The following is a 16419-nucleotide window of genomic DNA, read 5'->3' on the forward strand; positions in this document are numbered from 1 at the left end:
GTTCCTATATCTTATGGCCTTACTGTCTATGTCACCTGTTCCCATCAATGGTCACATTTAATTGAGATTTTTAATTCACCCATATTTGGAAAGAATAATACAGAATTACCTTGTTAAAACTCAACATGTCTATTGTGCTACTTGTACGACAACATTTAGGCTTCCAGTCCTGCTTGTGGAGGTAATTTGTAATTAATGGATGCCAAAGGGTTACGTAAACTTCTTGAAGGTAATTGGCTTAAAAATTATCTCAACACATCTGTGTTTTTAGCATTGCTGCTTTTAATCCTCACCTGTGAATGTTATCCTACACCAAGGACATGAAACAATTGACTATCAGGATATGTTGTCTGTAGATCAATTGGCCAAATGTAAGCCATAAAGTCTGCATAAGAGACTCATTTATGATCTAATCCATGTTCGAACATTACAATAAAAACCATTTAAGATTTTCACTTTATGATCCTTGATTAGATTAGTTTTAAGTAATCATTCCCAGATCTCCATAATATATTAGACTCTACATGTTGTCTGCACCAGCAGGCATTTAACAAGCTCCTTTTAAAATTGATTTTTGAACCTAATTTTGAAACATCTGCAAGCCATGGTTGAAACTCCATTTCCCGTGCTTTTATGCCACAGAGAAATTCATTCGTACAGTCCACTTATTGTGAATTTGCCTGAATTGTATGAAGTGTTTTTGTAGGGCAATTACAATATCAGAGTAGTAGAATGTGCACTCGCTATATTATACTAGTGATGTTAAGGCCTGGCTACCAACACGCTGCAGTAGGAACTGCTTTTAATCCATTTCCCTATGACATTCTAGGAGCTTTCTCTTGGTTAGTGGTGGAAGATGAACCACAAATAAGCCTTAGAAGAGGCGGTGGTCTCAGGTTGACAAGTTAAGGTTTATTATCTCTTCATAACTGTATATGAGTTACATAGTACGTACAGTAACTTGAGGAATGAAGACATGACTTTCTCCATTACATTCACCCACAGCAGCCCAAAACTGACCCATACAGTGGTTTGTGGTATATATCAAAGTGGGCAGTGCTTCATTTTTTAACGCTTTCATATCCATGATCAAATCCAGAAAGGGCCGCATGGAGTTGTTGGCATGAATAATAGAAAACATGTAAGATGAAGTTAGATGGTATGATAGAGAAAGATAAACAGATAATGTGTTGTTAGGGCGAGATGAAGGAGCCATGTGTGGAACATAAACATCAACATTTGGGACATTTCTGAGGAGAAAACTCGTGTGCAATATCCAGAGGCATCAATGTCCATCTCCCCACTGTGTTCAATTGCTCAATGTTTGATTCTGTGTGTCTGTTGAGTGTTCTGTGTGCTGTTAGCAAACCTGATGGATGTGCTTACAGAGAAACAGAAGCAATGAACAATCTTGAAACTTGTAGCTGTAGGCATTTTACAAAAATGCCTTTGTCAATAAGTCTTGTTACACACATCTAATCCACTGTGTGTCATCTGCGTATCTCTAAGGTGCAAAGTGTTGTACTCATTTATATGTAACATGATTGAAAAATAAGCAGGTGTGTGTAAATCTTAATCAACAAACATAGCCAATAGCCACAAACCACCCATGACTTATTGTCAAGTTGATGTCTTGGATGTAAGAGCAAGGATGGGATTCTGTAACTGCATAAAATACTAGCTAGGTCTATGTCACCTTACAGGAAGGATTTGATCACCTCGGAGAGTACAGAGTAGATTTACAAGGATGTTGTCAGGGCTGAGAAATGGTGTCGGTGGGTAAAGTTTGGATAGAATGGGATTGTTTCCTTTATTACAGAAAAGGCTGAGAAGAGGTTGAAGGGTATGAAATTCTGAGGGTCCATATAGAAGGGATTGAAAGAACATATCTTTTCATAATGCAATCAATAGCCAAGTGATACAGATCTGAAGTAATTAGTAACAGGAGTAAAGAGGAGTTAAGGAATTTTTTTTTACTTAGAAGACTGTGGGGTTCTGGAACTTACTGCTTGAGAGAGTATTGGAGGCAAAGACCCTGACTGCATTTAAAAAAAACACGTAGTATGCATGTGACATGCTATAAGCCACAAGGTGCCAGGCCGAGAGATAGGAAATGGGATTCAGCTGGATAATCCTTTCCTCAGCTGGTGCAGATATGAGGGGCTGAATGGCCACTTCCTATGCTGTAAATTTCTTTGATTCTGTGAAGAAGTTCTTGATTACCAAAACACTTAAAAAATCAATTCGTTAGATGGCACATTTTCTAACAATATAATGTGCTAAATAATCACAAGTGTTATTGTTGGGGTCAGAAGAAACTCAAGTTGGAATGCAGCCTGATAAATGTTCCGTTTATATTCACTTTCTGAGGATGCTTTCAAACTATCAGTAATAGTATAAAAAAAGAGGGATATTGAATTAACCGCCCTTGCATACACTGCCTATTGATATTGTCCATTATCACACTATCAAGCATTATGGTCAAGCCCTCAGATTCCTAGCTAGGAAAATTCTGTATCCAGACTTATGTTTCATCGTTACTTTATCATAGCAGCTAATTATTGACTTCAAATTTTGTCAAAGGATTGCTAGAAGTTCAAATATGGAACATACCCTATTTGACCACATCCACCATGTCAGCAGCTAACTAGAAAGTCCTAGCAGATCTGCCTTGCTACGCTGACCATTGCTCAACTCATGTTCAACCACTAGATCTCTAAACTTTGTTTCTGAGACTTCTACTCCAGTTAATTCTGACCTTTGTTTTCAATTGCTTTTGATCCTTTAAGTAATGCTAGTTTCCAAACTTCCCTCCTGCATTCAGCAAAATTAGAAGAGATTTTGGCCGACTTTTAGGAGTTTTGTTATAATATGGTTTTCCAAAAGTTTCCCCTAAACAGAAAACTTTAAAAGGGGCATAGGAGCAGGAGTAGACCTTTCAGCCTATTGTGCTTGCTCCATCATTCAACTAGATTGTGCTTGATTATCTACCTCACTACCGTATTTCCACTGTATTCCCAAATCAGTTGACCCATTAGTAACTAGAAATTTATCAATCTCTACCTTGAACTTAAGCAATGACTGAGCTTTAACAGCCCTCTGAAGCAAAGAATTCCAAAGATTCATCACCGTCCAAGTTTCTCGCTGCTCAATCTGAAATGGCTTTCCTTTTATTATCTGACCCTACCCCTGATGCTAGACTCCAAAGGCTTAGAACAAGATTTCTAACCATTAATGGCTATTTCTGAAAAAAAACTGCAACAAACTTTGACAGTGGAACCATAACTGGAACAGACATAGTTGGCAGTGAAATCTCTTCTGAAAGAAAAGCCTCAACCATGAATTCTGCCTCCATTATGACTGATAATTTGCAATGATCCAAACATTCAGCTGTAGAGCTTTATAATGTCCCATCTATAGGTGATGCCAACATGTTGTTGAATATCATGTCCAAGTTCCTAAAACTCCTTTGAAGTTTACTGACTTAAATCATATAGGTTTAAGGAGTTAAATTTAGAGCCTGGACGCATTTAAGAAGAGCACATATGTTGGACCTTATAATTTGAAACATGAACAGCGCAGAAGTGAAATTTTACTGGGATGTTGCATTCCATTTGTTTCAATTTAATCGAAATGGAACAGGGAACCGATGTAAGCAGACCTTTTAATTCAGCTCCTTCTGTTTACTCACAGCAGTGGTAGTTATCTGTCAGGTCCTCTGCTCAATTCTGATCATCTTGGGTGCTCTAACATGTAGGACCGTCAGGTCTTCTTACAAAGTAATGCCAAACTTCTAAGCTACTTCTAAACATTTATTCCATAGACTATAGATGATGGTAAGGTTATAGAGCAGCATACTCTGTGCTGTGCACATTCCAACCTCCTAGCAGAGCATTAGCACATACCTAGTGAGGTCAGAGTTACATCAGCCTCAACAACTCATCTTCATATTCCTTAAACTCTATCACTACCTTCTGGTCTTATGCTTTTTGCTTGGCAAAGACTCAAGTTTTTAATTGCAAGTTTTTTAATGTAATTCTCTTTCTCCCCTTTATCTGTCTAATCTTCCTTCGATCCACTCCTTCAGCACATTCTCATGCTTTAGAATATTGCCAATTCAATCTTGTTGCCTTTTCTTGATGATATCTCAGTCACAATATTTCCTCCTCCATCGTCCTGAAAACCATTTTGTTGATCTCGTGTTGTCTTGGACTGACCTTTCCATCTTTCTCATTTCACAACTTATTAGTCTTTGGATGTCTGATTTTCCCAAGATCCACATTTCAGCTTGATACAGCAAGACACTTGATATCTACTAAAGGCTGTGGTGGTGGCTTGGGAAATCAGCTTCAATGAATCCTTTCTTAAGATTTCTATTTATTCCTGTGCTGAGCAATTACTTATGTTTAAAGCCATTGCTATTCTAGCTCTGGTTTCTCTCCGGCAGTAGTTGTCTTTAGACTGTAGGTGGGATGTTGAGTAATTAAGCCTTTACTCTAAAAATCATTAATGAAGATGTACACAAGGGCTAATGTCATAGTGACACAATCATATGCTGGAACTGGAGCCTGAATCTGTGGAGTTCCAGAAGATGTCCTCTCTTTGATATGAATCGTTATAGTCGCATTTACCGAGGTACAGTGAAAAGGTTTGTTTTGTAAACAGTACAGGCAGGTCATAGCAAACAAGGACATAGACATCAAAGGAGGCTTAGACAGAGTGAGGCATAAAGGTTATACAGTGCGCAAAACAAGATCAACATTAGCAAATCAACATTATTACCATCCCTTGTAAATAGTTATGTTTATTAAAACCTGTTGATGTTCACTCAAAGTGAAGACTTCATCTTTTTACCACCAGTCAACAAATTTTCAAATAACGTTATTATTAAACCATATTTAATTAATTAGAAATGCACTAGTGTACACCAAGAATACAATTAAGGGGTTTAATATAGATTTTTAATCATTTTCAGAGATTTTAAATCAGGTTACTTACAGGTGGAGTACTAGATACCCCTTTTGAAACTGCTTCATTTCACAGATTATAAAATGTGAGGCTGGATGAACACAGCAGGCCAAGCAGCATCTCAGGAGCACAAAAGCTGGCGTTTCGGGCCTAGACCCTTCATCAGATGAAGGGTCTAGGCCCGAAACGCCAGCTTTTGTGCTCCTGAGATGCTGCTTGGCCTGCTGTGTTCATCCAGCCTCACATTTTATCATCTTGGAATCTCCAGCATCTGCAGTTCCCATTATCTCTCATTTCACAGATTAGTTCATTTACCATGTCAGTTGTAACAATAAAATCAAGAATTTGTACTTTAACAAAAAGAGAGAAAGGAAATCTTATTAGACTGCCCAATTGCATTCGTTCACTGGGCACAACATTACATAATCACCAATATATTTTAATGGATGCATGAAGATGTATAAGCCACCACTAATTCAGTTGGATTTTGGTTGTAAATAGGCAGTTGCACCCAAAGCAGAAACACTGCCTCGATAGAGTAAATAATATAAGCTAAATTGAATAAATGTTTTTGTTGCAAAAACAGAAATGACTGGAAAATCTCAGCAGGCCTCGCAGCTAGGAGAGAAATCAGAGTTAATGTTTAGGGTTGAGTGGCCCTTTGTTCTCCCTTTCAAATGTAAGTTCACTCTTCATAGATTGTAACAAAAAAGTTGTCCTCAGCTATTAGTTCAGTTATCTTTGAGTTAGCTCTGGATACTTTTGTAAAGGTGAGACATTTTCTTTTATCAATGTCTTTTTTTGTTGTATCAGCACTGGCTGCAGCTTTTTCTTTTTAAGTCCCAAAGTTTGACAGCAAGGTGTGACTTTTAAAGTGAGGCTTATAGGTCACGGTCTCTTTGAGATGGTTAGAAACGCCAATTCTTGTTCAATTTTGATATAGTTGATCTCCTTTCGTTGTTCAATTTTAAGCTTCTCCCATACATTCCACACATCTGGAAACTCTATAATTTAGATCTCGTCATCCAACAAATCATCTACATCTGGGAACACTTGAATAGGCTGGGGGTATTTTCCCCGGAGTGTCGGAGACTGAGGGATGACTCTATAGAGGTTTGTAAAATCATGAGAGGCATGGATAGAGTAAATGGACAAGGTCTTTTCCCCAGGGTAGAGGAATCCAAAACTAGCGGGCATAGGTTTAAGTTGAGAAGGGTGAGATTTAAAAGAGACCTAAGGTGCAACTTTTTCACGCAGAGGGTGATGCAGGTATGGAATGAGCTGTCAGAGGAAGTGATGGAGGCTGATACAATTACAACATTTAAAAGACATCGGGTGGGTATATGAATAGGAAGCATTTAAAGGGATATGGGTCCAAGTGCTGGCAAACTAGACTTATATAGGATATCTGGTCAGCATTGTCGATTTGGACCGAAGGGTCCGTTTCAGTGCTGTACATCTCTATGGAACTATGATTCTATGTCGTGCTGTTCCTTTTTCTTTAAAGAAAAGGTAATTTAAAGTGCAGAACTTCATCTTGTTTTTTTTAAACATTATCCTTGGTGCATCCTGTGCTTGGTCTTTCTAACATTCCTGCAAAGAGAGGTAGAAGATGAGCAATATCCTCCTGTGATCCTAGCTATGATACTTTATCAATGAAATTTACTTTACTGTCTAATGAGTCATCGACAATCACTGTTCTCACTGCTAAATAAAGGAATTTCAAAGATACACAACCAGTTCTATACAACAAAGAATGATGCTGATTTGAAATGACATAAAGGGTATCAATAAGTTTCCCCCCCCATTGTAGCAAAGAATATATTGTATTCAGATTCCTGTTCTTATTCAGTTTCCTCCTGCACTTTGAGGTTTGATGGAGAAATTGAGGCTTCAACCATGGCACTGTATCTAAAAGAATGTAATAGCTCATCCATTTTTAAAATGAGTTATTTTGTCATCAACCATGACCAAGTCATGTTGTGAATCCATTACTTTCCTCTGACAAGAATGTTTCTTCATCTCCAGTAGCATCTATGTCTTAGATATTTAGGGACAGTTTCTTTCTAGAGGGTGAAGTCTGCAATTGCTGCTTTGGCAAACCACCTGAAAATAGCCTCCCTTACTACATGTGTGGTATCCAACATTGCTGGCTGGCACTAATATGGAGCTTTCCCACCTCAAAATGGACAAGAAACATTGGAGAGGTCAACATCCTCCTCCCCTTGTGGCTTCCTGCTGCATTAATGCCCTCTAATTTAACCAACTGGATGAAGTCTGTCAGCAAAATGACCCAGACAAATCCCCTTTCCCTTCAGTGAAGGAGTCTGTTCTGCTTACAGCTTTCTGTACCACTTATGATAACTTGTGCTAACAGAACGTTGCCTTCAGACTTTAAAAATTCATGTTGGGCTTTATCAGCTGTCTCTCCAACAATGTGGTGTTGCATGAGCTTCTTTTGCAAATTCCTTGTTGGCAACTTTCCACAGTCCAATACAAATCATTTGTAAAGAAGAAAACCAGCGGTTTCCCTGACGGTCCCAGATGCACTGATTAAACCTTGCTTGGTTTTGGCTTCACCTGCAATAGGACATGAAAATTTTTGTTACATAGCGAGGTTTGAGAAGATTTGTAGCTCAGGTTGAGGTTCTGGATGTGAATTGCTCGCTGAGCTGGAAGGTCAGTTTTCAGACGTTTCGTCACCATTCTAGGTAACGTCATCAGTGAGCCTCCGGTGAAGCGCTGGTGTTATGTCCCGCTTTCTATATATCTGTTTAGGTTTCCTTGGGTTGGTGATGTCATTTCCTACATTGGTGATGTCATTTCCTGTTCTTTTTCTCAGAGGATGGTAGATGGGCTCCAAATCAATGTGTTCAATCAAATACATTGATTTGGAGCCCATCTACCATCATCTGAGAAAAAGAACAGGAAATGACATCACCAATGCAGGAAATGACATCACCAACCCAAGGAAACCTAACCAGATAAATAGAAAACGGGACATAACACCAGCGCTTCACCGGAGGCTCACTGATGACGGTAACTAGAATGGTGGCGAAACGTCTGAAAACTAACCTTCCAGCTCAGCGAGCAAACCCACATCCATTTTTGTTACATTTTTTGCTTGCTGTAATTTCTTCTGCTCCGCCATGTCTGGTGAGAATGAAGCCAGCACTGCCATCAATCACATATAATAGACTAATGTGGTCTTAGCCTGGCTTTTTATGGACGTCTGTTAAGTAAGTTATCTTTGGCGATGTCATACCCAATACATGGCCTGATCAGGGCCATTCACATGTTCTACATTTCCTGGTATAGGCAAGGCTGTTTTCATCATTGGTGTATCCTGGACCATGGTGACAAGCATGCTTTTCGTTCTGCTCTTCCTTAGTGTTGCATTTCTTTCCTCTTTAACATGGCTATCTCATTCTGTAAAGACTTATGATCTATTAGAAGTATGTCACTCACTTTGGCTGGTGAATTATCTTTTGTCTTCTAGATGCCATGTCGCCTGCTTTGGGCTCTTGGTCAGCTTTTTTCACCTTTGAGCAAGCTTTCTTTTTCTCTCTCCATTTCAGTGTGTATCTGGGTGTTAAAGCCTGCTGCTTCCTCTGGCTACTAGAATTCTGCTCCCCCCCATTTCAGTGCTTGCATGACTAGTCTGGACTGGTTCTTCACCCTGGCACTGTGTTGTCTAGGTTTCACTTTGAAAGCTCCTCGCTGGTTCTATTGAGGTGCTCACCACCAGCCATGAGATAGCAAGGTGATTTCTAACCCTTGTGAGTGCACATTTTCATTAATTCCCATTATTACAAGGGAGAATTAGGGACTTTGCAGACTCAGGCTGCAATTCCAAGTGATTTGACATCAGCCTGCCAGAGTTTGCATTCTATTCAGTAGCTATTCTTAAAGTGATCTTATAATTGACCCTTTACTTCACAGATTATGCCTGTGTAACTGAGAAAATATACGGAATTTGCTGAACCTCACCCAACCAACGCAATCAACTAAACCTTGCAATTTTAATCCAGGCCGGTGATCAGTTACATGGCCCTGATTTGGGAGAACTGAATCAACCTGAAGGATTTCAGAAAATATAAACATATGTATTTTTGGGCATAACTCACAGTAGTTTAAAAATTCTCTGATCTTCTCTGCTCTTTCAACTGATTCCACCAGGATCACAATGAACTAATGTAAATCTGCCCCATGGAATTCTCAGAATCTTCTCAAATGGGTCCCTCTTCACAAAGCCTAAAAGAAAATCCAGGAATGCGAATTTCCAATCTACTCTTTCTCTGGTCGGTACAGACTGGGCTTCAGAGTCATGAAAATCCTTGACAGGCCATAAATATGTATGGGCCCCATAACAGTAGTTGTGGTGTTGGAAAGAGTATAAATCAGAAAGTGAGAAGACCATGTTACAAGGGTAATGCAATAATCTTCAGAGGTATTAATCATTGTATAGCCTGGGCCAACCAATCTGACAAAAATAGCTTGGAGGACAGTTTCGTGGAGCAGTTTTTCAGACAGTTTTCTCAAACCATATGTCAAGGGAACAGACTATATCAGATCAGGTATTATATAATGAGACAGGATTAACTGGAAACATACTAGATAACTATTACCATTGATACCTCACATTAAATTTTTAACAGCTTTAAAATAGAAAGGACAAAGATTGTGGACCAAATCTCAGGAATCAATGAAAGCGGGTATGGGGCCAATAATGTGCAATTAACCCCTACCCATTATTTTTAATGCTGACGATAGGACAAATTTGTGATGCTGTAGCCAATGTTAAATGTAATTTGAAGTGGCATAGCAGGGGGTTCAGATTTGTATGAGGATGATTCCACTTCAGGTCAGTCTGTATCTCTTTAACAGCAGGGGCATTCTGGTGGGGGTAGGTTACTAAAGCTGAAAGAGTTGGAACAAGAAGAAGAATATGGTGCACCAGGGGAAAGAGAACCAAGCCCAAGGTTCTCTGGTGCTGCTTTGGATATTCTGGTGGAGGTAGAGAGAAGGGCGGAAATATAATCGATCCACAGAGAACCATCAAATCAATCTTTGTAAAGTCAGTGGGAGCAGATAAGTGTAGCGGACAGTGCCAGGAATTGAGCCCTGAGGACCCAAATGCAATCCTGCAAGAAACTAAATGACCTCACAAATACTCAAGGTCATTGATTGTATCTTCAAATGCCATATCCCTCCAACTACACCATTAGCCTCATACATTGCCAATGCAACACATCCCAATGACTCATTTAACAACAGATTGTTATCAATCATAATGCTTACATAGGATTACAGAATCATTAGATTGCAGAAGATCATTTGGCCCATCATGACCATACTGGTATTCTGACTGAGCATCATGACTTACTGCATTTCCCCTGCCTTTTCCTCATATCCCTGAATATTGTTCATATTTAGTTAACCATCTAATACCCTCTTGATTGCATCATTTGAACCAGCCTGAACAATATTTCCAGGCAGTGTTTTCCAGATCCTAACCATTTGCTATGTCAAAAACATTTCCTCACATCACATTTGCTTCTTTTGGAAATTACCTTACAATTGTGCCCTCTAGTCCTTGATCAGTTTACAAGAGGGAAATGTTTCTTTTTCTGTCCAGAACCCTTATGATTTTTAAAGTTTCTAGATAACCTCTTCTTAGCCTTCTCCTCTCCAAGGAAAACAGTCCCAACTTGTGCAATCTTTTTTCATAATTGGTCTCATCCCTGGAGCCATTCTTGTCTGTTGTCTCTCCAATGCTTTCACATCTTTCCTATAGTATGACACCTAGAACTGTATGCAATATTTCAGGTGGGCTGCCTAACCAGAATCTTCTACAATTTCAGGATCACCTTGCCCTTATACTCTATGTGCCTATTAATAAAGCCTATTAATAAATACTGTGTGCTTCATTAATTGTTCTCTTTACTTGTCCTGGTACCTTTACTGAGATATATATTTTTCATGCACATCTCCCTTACTCCTGCATATCCTTTAAAACTGTACCCTTTGCTTTACACTGTCTCTTCATGTCACTTGTACTAAAATGTATTACCTCACCCTTCTTTGCATCAAACATCATCTGTGACCTCTCTGCCAATTCCATCAATGGGTCTATGACCTTTTAAGTTCTACATTGTCCTCTTCACAGCATACAATGCGTTCAAGTTTTGTACCATCCACAAGCTTTGTAAAAGTGCCCTGTAAACCGTGATCTAGATTGTTAGTAAATTTGAGGAAAACCAAGGATGCCAATATGAACCCTGGGGAGCTCCACTACAAACCTTCCTCCAGCATGGAAAGTATCCATTAAGAATTACTGTTTCCTATCCCTCAGCTAATTTTGTATACTCATAATCCTGTCCCTTGTATTCTATGAGCTCTACATTTTCTCTGCAGTCTTCTATTCTGCAGTACTGTATCAAAAATCTGTTGGAAGTCCATATATACCACATTGACTACTTTACCCTTATCAGCCCTCTCCATTACCTCATGCAAAAAGGTCCAGTAAACTTGTTAAACAGGGTTTTCCCTGAAGGAATCCATTCTGCTAAAGTTTCTCCACCCACTGAGATTGAACTGACTGCTCTATAATTGCTGTACTTACCCATACATCCTTTTTTGCTCAAGGTATATTGTTTGTAATTCTCCAATCTTCTGGCACCTCTCCTGGATCTAAGGAAGCCTGAAAAATTTATGCCAGTCTGTGTGTAATTTCTGCTGTCACTGTCTTCAGTATCCTTGGAATGTTTGTACATTTCATCTGTCCCTTTGTCTTGTCAACCTTAAGTACAGATAGCCTATCTTCTTATCAATTTTGAGCTATTCTAATTACAGGATTTCTTCCTTTGTCACCATGCCCCTTGCCTCCAAATGTGAAATTCCTTTTTACCATCCCTGTACTATGTATGCCACTGTGGAAAACTTTGGGATTCCTATTTACATTAGATGCCAGTTATTTCTCATAATCTGACTTTGCTTGTCTTATTTGATCTTCTTCAGAACCTTTGATAGCCTTCTGTATTTTCTACCTGCACCTGTAATTAGCACACTTATTCTTCCTTATCTGAATTTATATCTTCCTTTTCAACACGGGAGCTCTACATTTGTTTGCTGTTTTGAAGGAATACACCTTAGCTGTACCTGAACCATCTCTGCTTTGAAGGTACACAATATTCACTGAAGCATCCCTGTACACATCTTAGAAACCCTACAGTGGGGAAGAAGCCATTTGGTCAATTGAGTCTGCAACAACCCTCCAAAGAGCATCCCATCCAGAACTAACTCCTCCAATCTGTTCCCTTAACCCTGCATTTCCCATGGCTAACCCTCATAGCCTGCACATCCCTGAACACAGATAACAAAGTGTGGAGCTGGATGAACACAGCAGGCCAAGCAGCATCTTAGGAGCACACCAAAAGCTGCTTGGCCTGCTGTGTTCATCCAGCTCCACACTTTGTTATCTCCAATTTACCAGCATCTGTAGTTCCCATTATATCTCATTCCTGAACACTATGGGCAACATAAGCACAGTCAATCCACCTAACTGCTCATTTTGGAGGAAACCAGAGCATCTGTTGGAATTCCACACAGACACAGTGAGAACCACACAGACAGTCACCCAAAGCTGGAATTGAACCCAGGTCCCTCGTGCTGTGAGGCAGCAGTGCAAACCACTGAGCTACTGTGCCAGCCTGTTTGATAACATCACCTAAATGCACTCATACTGACACATGTCAACCTCACTTCTGGAGAAATTAGTATAACTGAATGCGGCCAGTATATTTGCATGTCCTCTCCTTGATGGAAGAATCTGTGGTCTCTGTCATTGGAGAGGCTGTTACTGATTTGTGACCAGTGCAAGGTGGAGGGTGTCAGTATATTCAGGTCTTATCCTTATTCTTGCAACTCATTTCCTCCTCATACCCTTGTGTCTTCTCATTTACAAGCTCCAAGACTTGTAACCTGTTATTTCTTGTAACCCCACCGCTTTTTCCATCATTATAAACCTACCGTTATGCTTTCTGTCTTACAGATACCTACGACCAGTAAACTGGCCAGGTAGTGATGGAGAAAAAGAGGTAGGAAGGCTGGAAGACAATGATGAAGAAAAATGAACACAAACCCTGGCTCTCACACCAACTCAAATACTGATAATTCAGAAGCAGGACCTGGATGTGGAGAACCACCAGGCAGGAGTGGCCCATAGTTACAGCAGGGACAACGTTAGCATGGGTTTCAGCACACTTTAGACAAGGCTACATTCCATTCTGTGATGGAGCACTCAAGTAGGAACTTTGAGGAAATGAGCAATCAGCCAGAAGCTTTGTGCACAACTGAGAACCAGCGCTAATTTGACACAGGACCTTCGAACAGAGTTTGATTGGGGAGCGGTGGGAGGCCTCCAAAAGCACATCTTTGAACCCAATGGTGATACAGTGTCTGGTGGCCAATGTCCCAGCATCCACTGCAGCACAAATAGAAGCCACCCCATGACACAAAGCTGGTGGCAGGGTGAGCTAACATCTGGATGCAGGGTGTGATTTGAGCAAGTCGAGAGAGTGGGCAAATGCATAGCAGACAAAATGTAATGAGGGTAAATGTGAGGTCATCCACTTTGGTTACATAAACAGGAAGGCAGATTATGATATGAATGGTGATGGGTTTGGAAAGGAGGAGATGTAATGAGACCTAGATGTCGTTGTATCCCAATATCAGAAAATAAGCTTGCTATTGCAGCAGAAGGTGAAGAAGGCCAATGGTATGTTGGCCTTCATTGCAAGAGGATTTGAGTACAGGAGGAGAGATGCCTTGCTACAATTATGCAGGGCCTTGGTGAGACCACACTTGGAGTATTGTGCATGATTTTCGTCTCCCTATCCGAGGAAGGATGTTCTGGCAATGGACGGGGTGCAACAAAGGTTCCTGGGGTGGCAGGACTGACATAGGAAGAGAGACTGGATGAATTAGGACTATATTCACTGGAGTTTAGAAGATTGAAAGGGGATCTCACAGCAACCTAGAAAATTCTAACAGGTCTAGACAGGGTGAATGCAGATAGACTGTTCCCAATCAGCAGGGAGCCTAGAACAAGAGATCACAGTTAAAAGATGAAGGTTAGGCCACTTAGTACTGAGATGAGGAGAAATCTCTTCACCCAGAAAGTGGGGAGCCTGAGGAATTCTCTGCCACAGAAAGCAGTTGAGGCCAAAGCGTTGAATGTTTTCACGAAGGAGTTAGATTTATTTACGGTTAAAGACATTAAAGGGTATGAGGGAGAAAGGTGGAACAGGGTACTGAGCTGGATGATCTGCCATGATCATTTTGAATAGTTGAGTCGGCTTGCAGGGCTGAATGGCCTACTCTTGCTCCGATTTTCTATGTTTCTAACTGTGTATTATGGTGGAAGCTCACACATCTGCAACACCAAATCACCAGGGTTCCTTTGACTGCATCTTTCAATCCAGCATCCTCTAACATTTAGAATGCCAAGGGCAGCAGATGCACAGAAACTGTTTCCTACAAGCTCCCCTCCAAACCACACACTATCCTGACTTAGGAATATATTGTTGTTCCATCATTGTTGGGGGGGGGGGGGTCAAAATCCTGGCATTGTCTCCTTAGCAGCACTGATATTGCCTGTACACCCCAAGGACTTCAGCGGTTCAGGAAGATAGCTCAGAACCGCTCTTCTTCAGGTTTATTAGACAGCAATACTCACATCCTGCAAAACAATATAAACCGCAAGGTCAATGTAATGTAATGTACTTCTTCACTGTTGTTGTACAGCTGCTTGTATGGGCTGTATCATTATGATGACAAGATCATGTAGCAAGTAGCAAACCACAACATACCTGGGCCCCTAGTACTATACTATCAGAGCAGTTCCAGCTCTGTTGCAGTACACCGATGGTCTTGGTCTGTCATATTTCATGTGGCTGTCCAGCTTTCATTATCTATGAGCATGTGGTTTGCACATGGAGTCATGAACCATGTTCTTGGACTTTCTTCCTCACTCTCAAGTAGCTCCCCACATAGGCTAAAATACAGGCGACACAGGGGGCTGCCAATGAATGAAGGCTTCAAGGCTGCTCCTGGTTAAGGGACATTGAAGGCACAATAGATTGAGATGGATTGCAAACCAGCTGCATGTTGTAGGAGTGAAATCCCTTGTCTGAGTTAATATACAGCTTCCACAAAACGATGTGCATGCAGTCAATGGTACCTCACACAATGGGGAAGCTGCAAGCCTGGTGAAAGATGCAGACGCTTGTTCTGCCTGCTTTCTCTCTGGCCAAGCAAAATGAAATATCTTAGGATCATGGAAATATAGCAACCTTGCATGGAATCCGCCCCTATCCACTCTCCCAGACAGCACATTCCAAATCCTTATTACTCTCTGAGTGAGGAAGTTTCTCCCCATCTCACTCCTAGCTCTCTTGCTAAAAATCTTGAAATTGTGGCCGCTAATTACTGACATACAAACTATTGGAAATGAAATATCCACGTTTATGCTGTCAAAATTGGTCATAATTTTGAACATCTCAATAAGGTCACTTCCTTATTTTCTCTGGTCCAAGAAGAATAAACCCAATTTCTCTAACTTTTCCTTGTATCTAAAATCCATCATTACTGGCATCATTCTAGTAAACCTCCTTCGCACGCTCTCCAGGACTTTAACATCCTTCCTTAAATGAGGTACCCTGAGCTGAACACAATACTTCAAACGTGGTCTGAGCAATGATTTGTAGAGACGCAGCTTCACTTCCTTGCCTTTACACTCTGTGACTCTCTTTATAAACCCAAGGGTCTGATATGCCTTCTTTACACCTGTTTCAACTTGCTGGGCCACATTCACCAAATTATGAAACATGAACCCCCCATGCCCCTCTGCTCCTGCACTCCCCTCAAAGTTGTACCATTGAGCCTGTATTGTCTCTCTGTGTTTCTTTTGCCAAAATGCATGACCTCACATTTTTCTGTATTGAAATTTACCTGCTAGGCGCCTGCCCGTTTGACCAAATTGTCAACTCTGAAGTCACTCAACATCATCCTCATAATTCAATATTCTCTCTAGCTTAGCATTAGCTGCAAATTTAGAGATTTTGCCATCCCTGAGTCACTTATGTAAATCAAATAATGCAAGTGTCCCAACACGGATCCCTGGGAAACACTACTTTAACCTGTCTTCAGTCTGAGAAATGCCGATTTATACCTACCTCTGTTTCCTATCTTTTAACTAACTTCTAATCCATGCTGTTAAGGATGCACCAAATACATTAACTAGAGCTCAACCCCCTTGACTTCCAAACCCTTGGGATAAAAGTATTCATTTTTATGATATCTTCAAAGCTGCCCACTGAGTTTTTCTGAACTTGAGACCCTAATTCTCTCTGTACCTCGGTATGATCCCTAATGCTTAGTGTATGCATG

This window comes from Stegostoma tigrinum, chromosome 1 (genome assembly GCF_030684315.1).
Source record: "Stegostoma tigrinum isolate sSteTig4 chromosome 1, sSteTig4.hap1, whole genome shotgun sequence".
NCBI lineage: Eukaryota > Metazoa > Chordata > Chondrichthyes > Orectolobiformes > Stegostomatidae > Stegostoma > Stegostoma tigrinum.